Consider the following 15,320-nt stretch of genomic DNA (forward strand, 5'->3'; position numbering starts at 1 on the left):
TAATTTAGAACATCAATTCATTTTATTCTCTAAAAAAATGTCTGTATTTGCATTGGAACTCATTAGATTGATAATATATCTAGGGAAATATAATTTAACCTCCTTTAATTAAAAGACCACTTACAGAATTTAGCATTTTAATGAGACAGCCAAAATGAATTAATTTCAAGTAAAAAAAACTGTATATACTTTAGTGTAGATATATTATAATTACATAATTATACAAAATATTGCATAAAAATTAAAATTATATGCTATTTCAATTCTAACCTGAAGATATTATCTTAATACATGATGATTACAATAAAGATTCAGTTCAGTTCAGTTGCTCAGTTGTGTCCCACTCTTTGTGACCTCATGAACTGCAGCAGGCCAGGCTTCCCTGTCCATTACCAACCCCTGGAGCTTATTCAAACTCATGCCCATTGAGTCAATGATGCCATTAAACCATCTCATTCTCTGTCATCCCCTTCACGACCCACCTTCAATCTTTCCCTGCATCAGGGTCTCTTCTAGTGAGTCAGTTCTTCGCATCAGGTGGCCAAAGTATTGAAGATTCAGCTTCAGCATCATTCCTTCCAATGAATATTCAGGACTGATTTCCTTTAGAATAGAGTGGTTTGGAACAGACGGTTTTCCTTTAGGATAGACAATTTAGGATAGACTTGTTTCCTTTAGGATAGATTGCTTTAGGATAGATTGATTTCCTTTAGGATAGACAATAAATATTAAGTAGTTACTGTATCTCACTGAAGATATTAATCACATATTAAAAATCCCAGCCAATGTTATTAGCACTTTAAATACAATACTCAGAATGTAGTATGGAACTAAAGTAGAGCTCTTTTCAGCATTATTAATTAGTTTATATGGTTCCTAATATTTTTTTTAATTAACTATTGTACCATGTATCATATATGTATTTTTATATGATGGACTGGAACACTATTCTTAGGGCAGCCCAATGTCACATATTATTTAATATCTTTATGCTTGATTATAACACATCATACCATTTTAAAAATGTACATAAAGTAATTCAATTGTAAAAGTACTTGCACAGAACACATTTTACCCAATTTAAAACAAGATTTCTTTGTTAAATATTGACCAGTATTGTCCAAAATAGTGATCAATAATTTTAAAATTGAATTGAGGAGTTTATTGTCTGAGTTGACAAATGCCAAGGACATAAACTGGAACACTAAACAGAAAAAAAATGCAAAAAATAATGTACAAATATATACACTGGAGGTTATATTATGTTGTTGAAACCTGAGAAAATGACAATATAATGTATAAATATACAAATATATAAAATAGGCTGAAATACCTAGATTTTTTTAAATTATAAATAAATAAGCTAGAATAATAGTAAGAGTATTAATATAAAGTCAAACCAGGTTGTTCACTAATGAACTTAATATTGGCTTATTTTTAAAAGTGTGATTTTTTTTTTTTTTTTTTTTTTGGTACAGAGGAAACCTCCATGTAATAGGCAGACTAAAAACTACCGTTAACAATGAGTAACTTGACTTTTGCCTGTGGCTAAGATGGAATAATAGGTACTGGGTTTACCCTATAACCCAAAATTAATGATAAAGTATATAAAATAGGTGAAAAAATTTGGTGACACCAAAGAATGATCCTTGAGAGAAGTGAAACAAATGAGTTGAGCCTTAAAATTACTCAATCTCCTGAATTCTTTAGCACAGTGAGGACAAATTATTCTTTGAGTAAAAAGAACATATAAAAAGAATAGTCTAGCACAATGAGGACAAATCCCAGTGGTTTCTGGCATCCTCCATGATATGACTAGATTGAAAGTCTAAGAAAGATAGCATTCAAATGTCAGATTAATTCAATGGAGAGAGCTTCGTGAGACACACACCCAGAAAGAGACACACACAGGGAGAGAAAGGATGAGAGAGGTCTATAGAGCTGCAGAGGATCCCCCTTGTCTTCAGCTGAGTACTGATTAGTTCATGCATGTTCATACAATTCAAAGCTGGCAGAAGGACCACCCAAAAGAAACAATGTGAAAAGTTCCAGAGCTCACACAGTCCTGTGCTGTGCTTAGTTGCTTGGTTGTGTCCAACTCTGTGGCCCCATGGACTGTAGCCCACTAGATTCCTCTGTCCACGGAATTTCCCAGGCAAGAATACTGCAGCAGGTTGCCACTTTCTACTTCAGAGGATCTTCCCAACCCATGGATCAAACCCAAATCTCTGCAACTCCTGCATTGTCAGGTAGATTCTTTACCACTAACACCACTTGGGAAGTCCTCATACAGTTGTAGGAATAGTTTATTTCCCCAATGGTATGAATGAAAAAAGAAAAAAAACTTATAATTCATGGAGGATCTAAAAATCACAGTTCATGGGGTAGAAATATTAGAAATATATTGCCTCAGGAATGAGGAAAATGACCCTTAGAATACTGCTTTGGTTCTCCATAACTAATTTAATTGCTCAAAAATATTTTTAGGAATATAAAAATATCCAGCATCATACAAAGTACAATTTATAATAACTGGCATCCAACAAAAATAATTACAAAGAAGAAGGAACAGGAAAAAATATCTACCAAAATAAACAAAATCAGAATTTACACAGATGGTAAGTATAAATAGTTATTGTGCTATATAGTGTTAAAAGGTAAAGACTGAGCACATTAATTAGAGGCAACAGCTATAAAAAAGACCTTTTTTGAAATTTTAAAGATGAAAAATACAATGCATCTAATTTAAAATATTTTATATATAATTAAAAGTTGATTATGCAATATAGACAAATATTATGGAAATTGAAAGCAAAATAGCAGCTACTGGAGAGGAAACAGAGAAAAAAAGAAATGAGGTAAATGAAGATGGTAAGATATGGGATGACTCAAGCAGCCTAATTAGAGCTATCAAGGTAGAGGGAAGAGAGGGGAATAGATGGAAAAAATACATATATACATCAGTTCAGTTTAGTTGCTCAGTCCTGTCCAAGTCTTTGGGACCCCATGAATTGCAGCACCTCAGGCTTCCCTGTTCATCAACAACTCCGGGAGCTTACTCAAACTAATGTCTATCGAGTGAGTGATGCCATCCTAAAATCTAACCCTCTGTCGTCCCTTCTTCTCCCACCATCAATCTTTCCCAGCATCACAGTCTTTACAAATGAGTCAGTTCTTCATATCAGGTGGCCAAAGTATTGGTTTTTCAGCTTGAGCTTCAGTTCTTCCAATGAATATTCAGAACTGATTTCCTTTAGGATGGACTGGTTGGATCTCCTTGCAGTCCATAGGACTCTCAAACGTCTTCAACACCACAGATCAAAAGCATCAATTCTTCATCACTCAGTTTTCTTTATAGTCCAACTCACATCCATACATGACAAGTGGAAAAACCATAGCTTTGACTAGATGGAACTTTGTTGCAAAGCTATTGTCTCTGCTTTATAATATGCTGTCTAGGTTAGACATAGCTTTTCTTCCAAGGAACAAGTGTGTTTCAATTTCATAGCTGCAGTCGCAATCTGCAGTGATTTTCGAGCCCCTGAAAATAAAGTCTATCACTGTTTCCATTGTTTCCCCATCTATGTGCCATGAAGTGATGAGACCAGGTGCCATGATCTTCGTTTTCTGAACATTGAGGTTTAAGCCAACTTTTTTCACTCTCCTCTTTCACTTTCATCAAGAGGCTCTTTAGTTCTTCTTCACTTTCTGCCATAAATGTGGTGTCACTTGCATATCTAAAACTATTGATATTTCTCCTAGCAATCTGCATCCCAGCTTGTGTTTCTTCTAGCCCAGCATTTCACATGATGTACCCTGAATATAAGTTAAACAAGCAAGGTGATGATACAGCCTTGATGTACTACTTTTCCTGTTTGGAAACAGTCTGTTTTTCCATGTCCAGTTCTAAATGTAGCTTCTTGACCTGCATACAGGTTTCTCAGGAGGCAGGTCAGGTGTCTGATATTCCCATCTCTTGAAGAATTTTCCAGAGTTTGTTGTGATCCACACAGTCAAAGGCTTTGGTGTAGTCAGTACAGCAGAAGTAGATGTTTTTCTAAAACTTCCTTGCTTTTTTGATGATCCAGTGGATGTTATCAATTTCATCCCTGCATTCTCTGCCTTTTCTAAACCTGGAAGTTCACATCTGGAAGTTCAAAACTCATGCACAGTTGAAGCCTGGCTTGGAGAATATTGAGCACTACTTTGCTAGCATGTGAGATGAGTGCAACTGTGTTGCAGTTTGAACATTCTTTTGCATTTCCTTTCTTTGGGATTGGATTAGAATGAAATCTGACCTTTTCCAGTCCTGTGGCCACTGCTGAGTTTTCCAAATTTGCTGGCATATTGAGTGCAGCACTTTCACAGCATCATCTTTTAGGATTTGAAATAACTTAACTGAAATTCCATCATATCCACTAGCTTTGTTCGTAGTGATGCTTCCTATGGCCACTTGACTTCATATTCCAGGATGTCTGGCTCTAGATGAGTGATCATACCATCATGGTTATCTGGATCATGAAGATCTTTTTTGTATAGTTCTTCTGTGTATTCTTGCCAATTCTTCTTCATATCTTCTGCTTCTATTAGGTCTGTACCATTTCTGTGCTTTATTGTGCCCATCTTTGCATGAAATATTCCCTTGGTAGCTCTAATTTTCTTGAAGATATCTCTAGTCTTTCCAATTCTATTGTTTTCCTCTATTTCTTTGCACTTATCGCTGAGGACGGCTTTCTTATGTCTTCCTGCTATTTTTGTAACTCTGCATTCAAATGGGTATATCTTTCCTTTTCTCCTTTGCCTTTCATGTCTCTTCTTTTCTCAGCTATTCATAAGGCCTCCTCAGACAACCATTTTCCCTTTTCACATTTCTTTTTCTTAGGGATAGTCTTAATCACAGCCTCCTGTGCAGTGTCACAAACCTCCATCTATAGTTCTTCAGGCACACTGTCTATCAGATCTAATCCCTTGCATCTATTTGTCACTTCCCACTTTATAATCATATGGGATTTGATTTTGGTCATACTTGAATTGTCTAGTGGTTTTTCCCTACTTTCTACAATTTCAGTCTGAATTTGGCAATAAGGAGTTCATGATCTGAGCCACTGTCAGCTTCCAGTCTTGTTTTTACTGAATGTATAGAGCTTTTCCATCTATGGCTGCAAAGAATATAATCATTCTGATTTCAGTATTGACCATCTAGTGATGTCCATATGTAGAATCTTCTCTGGTTTTGTTGGAAGAGGGTGTTAGCTATGACCAGTGAGTTCCCTTGGCAAAACTCTGTTAGACTTTGCCCTCTGTTAGCCTTTGCCCTCTGTTAGCCTTTGTTTTTTACTCCCAGGCCAAATTTACCTGTTCCTCCAGGTATCTCTTGACTTCCTACTTTTGCATTCCAGTCCCCTTGTTAGTTCTAGAAGGTCTTGTAGGTCTTCATAGAACCATTCAACTTCAGCTTCTTCAGCATTACTTTTTGGGACATAGATTACTGTGATATTGAATGGTTTGCCTTTGAAACAAGCAAAGATCATTCAATATGTAGCAGTGCCCTCAACCATGAAGAGCCCACCACAGACCCATATCTCCACCAGAGACTCCTGGATACTCCACAGGCAAGTCTGGGTCAGTCTCTTGTGAGGTCACTGTTCCTTTCTCCTGGGTCCTGGTGTGCACAGGTTTTGTTTGTGCCCTCCAAGAGCCTGTTTCCCCAGTCCTGTGGAAGTTCTGGCAGCTCTATGGGTAGGGTTAATGGTAACCTCCTCCAAGACGGCTTATACCACACCCAGGTCTGCTGCACCCAGAGCCCCTGCCCTTGCAGCAGGCCACTGCTGACCCAGACCTCCACAGGAGACATTCATACACAGTTCTGGCTCAGTCTCTATGGGGTCCCTGGGTCCTGGTGTGCACTTGGTTTGTTTTAGCCCTTCAAGTGTCTCTGGCAGGTATGGGGTTTTATTCTAATTGCGATTACACCCCTCCTACCATCTTGCTGGGTCTTCTCCTTTGTCCTAGGATGTGGGGTATCTTTTTTTGGTGGGATCCAACATTCTCCCGTTGAAAGTTGTCCAGCAGCAGGTTTTAATTTTGGAGCTCTTACAGGAGAAGATGAGTGCACGACCATCTACTTCACTATCTTTTTCTATGTTTCCTTTCATACTTGTATTCTCCATTGTTAATAATATTTTAATATATTATACTTCATATCTGTTCACAAAACAGCAACATGGCATCTGCACATATCACCTTTATTTCACTAAACACCAAAACCCAAAAAATCCCCGCAAACAAACAAACAACAGAAGCCATTTGAAAAGATTGACTCATATTTTCAGTACAAACTCTACTCATTCATCTACATGGAGCCCCAAAGTCCCCTCCTGAACTTTTCCTGTTGTGAGGTATGCTTCTTGTATTGTAAGATGATAAACTTGTCCAGTTTTTCAGTTCAGTCCATCTTCTCTTGTATTCAACTACTTTCTCTTAAATTAATATTCTCATTTTCCTGCATCCTAAATGTCTTATGTTTATTTTACATAAGTCTTAGGCTATAGTATTTTTAATTCACCAATTTCAGATACCTCCTTATTTCTCTGTTTATAAAGATTTTTTTTTTTCCTCTTCTACCAACAGCAGATTTTATCTTTGTCATCCCACCGGAACTTTCAACCAAATCTACATCTTCCATCTTGCCCAATCAAATGACCAATTCTTTGACTTCAGTTTACCTGATCACTTCACAGATGAAAATAACATTCTTGAAATTATTGCTTCCCATGAATTTCTGACCACCATACCTACTTGTTTTCATTATGTGCACTTTATTGGCTTTCTTTATTTCCTGTTGAATATTTCCATTTTCTGCTTATAAGTGCTAGAATTATCCAAGATCAGATGGATATTCTTTTCTTTAACTGCCACAAACCCTGATTGCTTATTAATTTCCAACAATTTAACTATGAGTCACTTTTATAATTTTATATGTCTCTGATATTTAACATAATAATAACAACCTTGATTCTGCACCAATTTCCTACTTAACAACCAGTATTTAGCTTTCTAATTGGCTACCCAACTTAAGAGCATCAGGTGAGCTACTGATATCTGCCTGTATTCCCATTTCTATAAAGAGTTCTCTGCTGCTGCTGCTGCTAAGTCACTTAAGTCATGTCCTACTCTGTGTGACCCTATAGACAGCAGTCCACCAGGCTCCTCCATCCCTGGGATTCTCTAGGCAAGAACACTGGAGTGGGTTGCCATTTCCTTCTCCAATGCATGAAAGTGAAAAGTGAAAGGGAAATCGCTCAGTCGTGTCTGACTCTGCGACCCCATGGACTGAAGCCCACCAGGCTCCTCCGTCTATGGGATTTTCCAGGCAAGAGTACTGGAGTGGGGTGCCATTGCTGTCTCCGAAAGAGTTCTCTATTTGATACTATATTCAAAGACTACACATCTAATTTGATTTGCCTATGACCACCATTGTCTATAGCTACAAAACCTCTTGGTTTTTAAATTATTATTAAAATATGCCTACCTCAATGCTTTTATGTTATTTTCTGCTAAGAAAAATCTCTTTTACATGGATGTCTTTCTCATTCCATGTCCTTGGTCAAATATTATATCCTGAAGAATGTTTCTTTGACCATGCTACCTAAAGTGGTATGTAACTCACTCTCTTGTATTCTCTATTCATCTTTCTGCTTTAAATTTCTTAATTGAACAAATCACTTAGCATTATAGAATGCACATATTTATTACCATTTTATTATCTGACTCATAAAAATACATACATTATAAGGGTTGACATTTTATATATTTTTTCACAGTATCCTTATCAGCTAAAAATAGTATCTGGTACATAGAAAATTATTAACATGTAGCATTAGAAATGTTTTTCTAATTAACTTTGAAAGTAAGAATAACACTTTGTAAAATCCACCCCCCCTTCCCAAAAAAAGCAGAAAAGTGAATGGAGCAAAATATGGTGAAAAATTACTATAAGTAAAAGAGTTTAGGTTCCTTTGCTATTTCTTTGGTTAACATATTTGTAACTTAATTTGGTAATATATTTGTGCTGTCAAGATAATGTGGTCCATGGAGAATGATTTGTATTAAAAATTCATCACCATCCCGGGATAGAGTTTGACTGAGGTCTCAGGAATCAATTTCATTTATGTGTAGGACTGGCAGGCCCTGAAATTATCATTATTACTACTGCAATCACCGCAGAACTCAAGAAATCCAATGAGAAGGAACTGTAGAGAATTGAGAATTATATCAACCTGGGTTGTATTGATTAATTGCGTTTATATGAGAATTGTATTAATCTGGGTTTTTCAGGAGACATAAATCACATTGGTAATTTGAATAGGGAAATTCAATATAAAGTCATATTAATTAGTGAAAGAGGATAAAGAGGTGTGTTTTTAAAAAGTAGCTAATATAGGATCTGCCATTATATATATCAGCCTGAGAGTACACAGGAAGGAAGAAATTTGAAAGAGGGTCTTCCTCCAAGGCTGAGATTCATACCTCATCAGAAATGTCATGACTATGACCAATTGGATGAGAAAGAAGTTGAATGAGGCTTTGGATAGCAGAAAGGAAACTACTGGCTGCATACTACTTGGGAAATAGCCATGGGGTTCTGATTGAGTTCACTGGGAAGAATACTAGCATATCAATTCATTTTGCTAATAAATCAGCCACATGAGTGCCACTAAAGCTTGCTGAAGAGTGAATGTCAGCACAGGTGTCACACGTGACTGACTACCACAGACCATATGAGCAAGAAGGAATATACACTCTGGAATATGAAGAGAGGTATAATTTAATGACAAAGATTAGCATTATGCCAACAGCAAATGATAAATAGAGGGCCTAGTTTCAGTATCACACAATGAGACAAAAAAAGGCGAATTTGGAGCTAGAATTGATAAACCTAATTGGCAGAGAAAACAATAATCACCTCAGGACATGTACATACTTTAGTAACACCCGGCCCAAAATTCCCTGAAAACATGATCTCATCTGAGTATCTGATGATACTTTGTATCTGAGTTCTCACTTTTATTCAATGTTTTTAAATGACTGTGCTGTATAAGTAACACAGTGATTCTCATTGTTCCCTGAACATGATATTCACCAGGAAAGCTTGGCAAAAATACATATAATGCAGTTTCATTATTCTGATTCATCTTACCTATTGGCACTAACACATACTTATCTCTAGGGAGCAATGAACCACTGTAAGAGACATGGGTAGAAAGCCATCCAACACTGACATAAGAAATTAAAAATGTAGGTTTAGTAATATATATAAACCAGAGAAAAACAAGTAAACTACTTTTAATTTGCAAGTACTTCTGTAATTCCTTAAGGATCAAGGAAAGTACTTAGAAAATTCTTCCAATCTATTATCATTGTATAGTAAAGACATTGTATAGTATACAATTTGGATGAAAATAAAGATTCATAGTTTGAATTGCATGATAACCAGACTAGTTATTTTAATTTTAAATCATCAGTATAAAACAAAATATCAAAAAATAGTTGAATTTTAATAGCAAGTGTTAAAACTCTTGTAGATACCAACATTTATAAGAGAACTGGATAGGATTTTCTAACATTCAGAAAATATAAATGAGGAACCTGCTCCAAATTACCACCAGTAAAAATAAAAATATATTGATTAAAATGTGGCTGCCACATAAATTACATTTGAACTTTCTCTAAGAGAATTTTCACGTTGAAATATGTGCTTGTGACTACATGGAAAATTTAAACAAAAAAGAAGGAGAAGAAAAAAGAAAAAAACAGAGGCTTGAAGAGGGAAATGGTAAGATGACCACAGCAATAACATTTACTTCTTCCACTAGATCTTGAGTTGTTTGAACATAGGGAGAACTATATAAAAATAGACACACTCCATTGGACAATTTTGAGCATTACTTTAGCAGCATGTGAGATGAATGCAATTGTGCAGTAGTTTGAGCATTCTTTGGCATTGCCTTTCTTTGGGATTGGAATGAAAACTGACTTTTTCCAGTCCTGTGGCCACTGCTGAGTTTTCTAAATTTGCTGGCATATTGAGTGCAGCACTTTCACAGCATCATCTTTCAGGATTTGAAATAGCTCAACTGGAATTCCATCACCTCCACTAGCTTTGTTCATAGTGATGCTTTCTAAGGCCCACTTGACTTCACATTCCAGGATGTCTGGTTCTAGGTGAGTGATCACACCATCGTGTTTATCCAGGTCATGAAGCTCTTTTTTGTATAGTTCTTCTGTGTATTCTTGCCACCTCTTCTTAATATCTTCTGCTTCTGTTAGGTCCATACCATTTTTATCCTTTATTGAGCCCATCTTTGCGTGAATGTTCCCTTGGTATCTCTAATTTTGTTGAAGAGATCTCTAGTCTTTTCCATTCTATTGTTTTCCTCTATTTCTTTGCACTGAACACTGAGGAAGGCTTTCTTATCTTTTCTTGCTATTCTTTGGAACTCTGCATTCAAATGAGTATATCTTTCCTTTTCTCCTTTGTTTTTGGCTTGTCTTTTCACAACTATTTGTAAGGCCTGCTCAGACAGCCATTTTGCATTTCTTTTTCTTGGGGATGGTCTTGATCCCTGTCTCCTGTACAATGTCTTTAACTTCCATCCATAGTTCATCAGGCACTCTGTCTATCAGATCTAGTCCCTTAAATCTATTTCTCAAGTGGGCCTTAGGAAGCATCAGTACAAATAAAGCTAGTGGAGGTGATGGAATTCCAGTTGAGCTATTTCAAATCCTAAAAGATGATGCTGTTAAAGTGCTGCACTCAATATGCCAGCAAATTTAGAAAACTCAGCAGTGGCCACAGGACTGGGAAAAGGTCAGTTTTCATTCCAATTCCAAAGAAAGGCAATGCAAAAGAATGCTCAAACTACTGCACATTACACTCATCTCACATGCTAATAAAGTAATCCTCAAAATTCTCCAAGCCAGGCTTCAGCAATATGTGAACCGTGAACTTCCAGATGATGGAGCTGGTGTTAGAAAAGGCAGAAGCACCAGAGATCAAATTTCCAACATCTGCTGGGTCATCAAAAAAGCAAGAGAGTTCCAGAAAAACATCTATTTCTTCTTTATTGACTACGTCAAAGTCTTGACTGTGTGGATCACAATAAACTGCAGAAAATTCTGAAAGATATGGGAATACCAGACCACCTGACTTGCCTATTGAGAAATCTGTATGCAGGTCAGGAAGCAACAATTAGAACTGGACATGGAACAACAGACTGGTTCCAAATAGGAAAAGGAGTACATCAAGGCTGTATATTGTCACCTTGCTTATTTAACTTATATGCAGAGTACATCATGAGAAATGCTGGGTTGGATGAAGCACAAACTGGAATCAAGACTACTGGGAGAAATATCAATAACCTCAGTTATGCAGATGACACCACCCTTATGGCAGAAAGTGAAGAAGAACTAAAGAGCCTCTTGATGAAAGTGAAAGAGGAGAGTGAAAAAGTTGGCTTAAAGCTCAATGTTCAGAAAACTAAGATCATGGCATCTTGTCCCATCACTTCATAGCAAATAGATGGGGAAATAATGGAAACAGTGGCTGACTTTTTTGGGGGGGGCTCCAAAATCACTGCAGATGGTGATTGCAACCATGAAATTAAAAGATGCTTACTCCTTGGAAGAAAATTTATGACCAACCTTGACCGCATATTTGGAGAAGGAAATGGCAACCCACTCCAGTCTTCTTGCATGGAAAATCCCAGGGATGGGGGAGCCTGGTGGGCTGGCATCTATGGGGTTGCACACAGTTGGACACAACTGAAGTGACTTAGCAGTAGCAGTAGCAGACAGCATATTAAAAAGCAAAGACATTACTTTGCCAACAAAGGTCCATCTCCTCAAGGCTATGGTTTTCCCAGTGGTCATGTATGGATGTGAGAGTTGGACTACAGAAAAAGCTGAGAGCCGAAAATTGATGCTTTTGAATTGTGGTGATGGAGAAGACTCTTGAGAGTCCCTTCGACTGCAAGGAGATCCAACCACTCCATCCTAAAGGAGACCAGTCCTGAGTGTTCATTGGAAGGGACTGATGTTGAAGTTAAAACTACAATACTTTTGCCACCTGATGCAAAGAACTGACTCATTGGAAAAGACCCTGATAGTGGGAAAGACTGAAGGTGGGAGGAGAAGGGGACAACAGAGGATAAGATGGTTGAATGGCATCACCAACTCAATGTACATGAGATTGAGTAAACCCTGGGAGTTGGTAACAGACAGTGAAGGTTGGCATGTTGCAGTCCATGGGATCACAAAGAGTTGGACATGACTGAGAGACTGAACAGAACAGAACTGAATGTAGGTTTGTCATATCTTTCCTTCCAAGGAGAGAGCATCTTTTATTTTCATAGCTGCAGATGCTGTCTGCAGTGATTTTGCAGCCCAAGAAAATAAAATCTGTCACTGCTTTCATTTTTTCCCTTTCTATTTACCAGTAATTGATGGACCCAGATGCATGATCTTAGTTTTATGAATGTTGAGTTTTACCCAGCTTTTTCACTCTCCTCTTTCACCATAATTTAGAGGCTCTTTAGTTTCTCTTCACATTCTGTCATTAGTGAGGTAACATCTGCATATCTGAGGTTGTTGATTTTTCTCCCAGCAGTCTAGATTTCAGCCTGTGCTTCATCCAGCCTGGCCTTTTACTTGATGTACTCTGCATATAAGTTAAATAAGCAGGGTCACAATAGACAGCCTTGTTGTACTCTTTCCCAGTTTTGAACCAGTCCATTGTTCCATGTTCTAACTGTTGTTTCTTGACTTGCATACAGGTTCTCAGAAGAGAAATAAAGTGGTTTGGAATTCCCATATCTTTAAGAATTTTCCACAGTTTGTTGTGATCCACATAGTCTAAGTCTTTCATATAGTCAGTGAGAGAGAAGTAAATGTTTTTTTTTTTTTTTCTGGAATTCTCTTGCTTTCTTCATGATCCTTTGAATGTTAGCAATTTGACCTCTTCTACCTCTGCCTTTTCTACACCTAGTTTTTACATCTGAAAATTCTCAATGCAGGTACTGCTAGAGCCTAGATTGGAGGCTTGCGTATAACTTTGCTAACATGCGAAATGAGCACAATTATACAATAGTTTGAACATTCTTTGGCATTGCCCTTCTTTGGATTTGAATGAAAACTGACCTTTTCCAGTCCTATGGCCACTGCTGAGTTTTCCAAATTTGGTGATGTATTGAGTACAGAATTTAACGGCATCTTTTTTAATTTTTTTTGTTTATAAATAACTAAGCTGGAATTCCATCACCTCCACTAGCTTTGTTCATAGAAATTCTCCCTATGTTCCACTTGATTTCACACTCCAGGATGTCTGGCTCTAGGTGAGAGACCACACCATCATGATTATTTAGGTCATTAAGACCTTTTTTGTACAGTTCTTCTGCATATTCTTGCCATTTTTTCTTAATCTCTCTTCTTCTGTTATGTCCTTAACATTCCTATCCTTTATTGTTCCCTGTTCTATCCTTTATTGTGCCCTATTCCCTTGATAATCTCCAAGTTTCTTGAAGTGATCTCTAGTCTTTTCTCTTCTATTGTTTTCCTCCATTTCTTTATTGTTCATTTAAGAAAGCCTTCTTATGTCTCCTTACTGTGTTCTGGAACTCTGCTTTCAGTTGGGTTTATCTTTCCCTTTCTCACTTGCCTTTGCTTCTCTTTTTTCTTCAGCTATTTGTAAAACCTCCTTAGACAATCACTTTGCCTTCTTGCATTTCTTTATCTTTGGGGTGGTTTTAATCACTGCCTCTTGTACAGTGTTATGGACTTCTGTCCACAGTTCTTCAGGCATTCTTTCTACCAGATTTAACCCCTTGAATCTATTCATCAACTCCAGTGTATAATCATAGGGCATCTGATTTAGTTCATAACTGAATGGCCTAGTGATTTTTCCTACTTTCTTCAATTTCAGCATGAATTTTGCAATAAGGAGCTCATGATCTGAGCCACAGTCAGCTCCAGGTCTTATTTTTGCTAACTGTGTAGGGCTTCGCCATCTTTGGCTGCAAATAATATAATCAATTTTATTTCAATGTTGATCATCTGATGATGCCCATGTACAGAAAAGTCTCTTGGGTTGTTGGAAAATGGTGTTTGCTATGTCCAGCATTTTCTTTTGACAAAACTCTGTTAGCCTTTGTTCCACTTCATTTTTAACTCCAAGGTCAAATTTTCCTGTTACTCCAGGTTATGATGAAAAGGACATCATTTCTGGCTTTAGTTTTAAAATGTGTTATAGATCTTCATAGAACTGGCCAACCTCAGCTTCTTCAGCATTATTAGTTGGGGCACAGACTTGGATTACTGTGATATTGAATGATTTGCCTTGTAAAGGAACTGAGACCATTCTGTCCTTTTTGAGGTTGCACCCAAATACTGGATTTTGAACTCTTTTGCTATGAGGGCTACTCCATTTCTTCTAAGAGATTTTTGCCCATAGTAATAGATGTAATGGTCATCTGAATTAAATTTGCCCATTCCTGTCCATTTTAGTTCACTGATTCCTAAAATGTCGAAGTTCACTCTTAACATCTCCTGTTTGCCCACCTCCAATTTACCTTGATTCATGGACCTAACATTCCAGGTGCCTGTGCTGTTTTGGCCCAGCCACTCATTCTTTCTGGAGCTGTTAGTAATTGTCCTCCCCTATTCCCCACAGCATATTAGACACCTTCTGATCTTCAGGAGCTCACCTTCTAGTGTCATATCTTTTTGAATTTTCATACTGTCCATGGGGTTCTCCAGGGAAGAATGCTGGAGTGGGTTGCAATTTCTTCTTCCAGAGGACCATATTTTGTCAGAAGTCTTCACTCTGACCCATTCATCTTGAGTGCCCCTGCATGGCATGGCTCATAGCTGCATTGAGTTACACAAGCCTCTTCACCATGACAAGGCTATGATCCATGAAGAGGAATACAGATCTACCATATTACTTTTAGTGGATCACATTTCCTCATGAATATATGGATGCCTATATGGGTGTGTGTTATGCATGCAGTCAGTATATTATTTATATATTTTTACTAACAAAGTACAATTATTAAATAATTATATAAACATTTACACTCTCACACAACTAAAGAATCCTAGAGATGAAAGTCTACTGAACCTATATGGTTTAAATATTGCTTTCTGGTAATAACATATTTTATTTTATATTGTCACTAAACTAAAGATTTAAATAAATGCCATAGTGAAATTTTAATTGGATTTTAAGTGGATTTCACCACTATTTGATAATCATGTTTTACATG

This window comes from Capricornis sumatraensis, chromosome 7 (assembly GCF_032405125.1).
Source record: "Capricornis sumatraensis isolate serow.1 chromosome 7, serow.2, whole genome shotgun sequence".
Classification (NCBI taxonomy): Eukaryota; Metazoa; Chordata; class Mammalia; order Artiodactyla; family Bovidae; genus Capricornis; species Capricornis sumatraensis.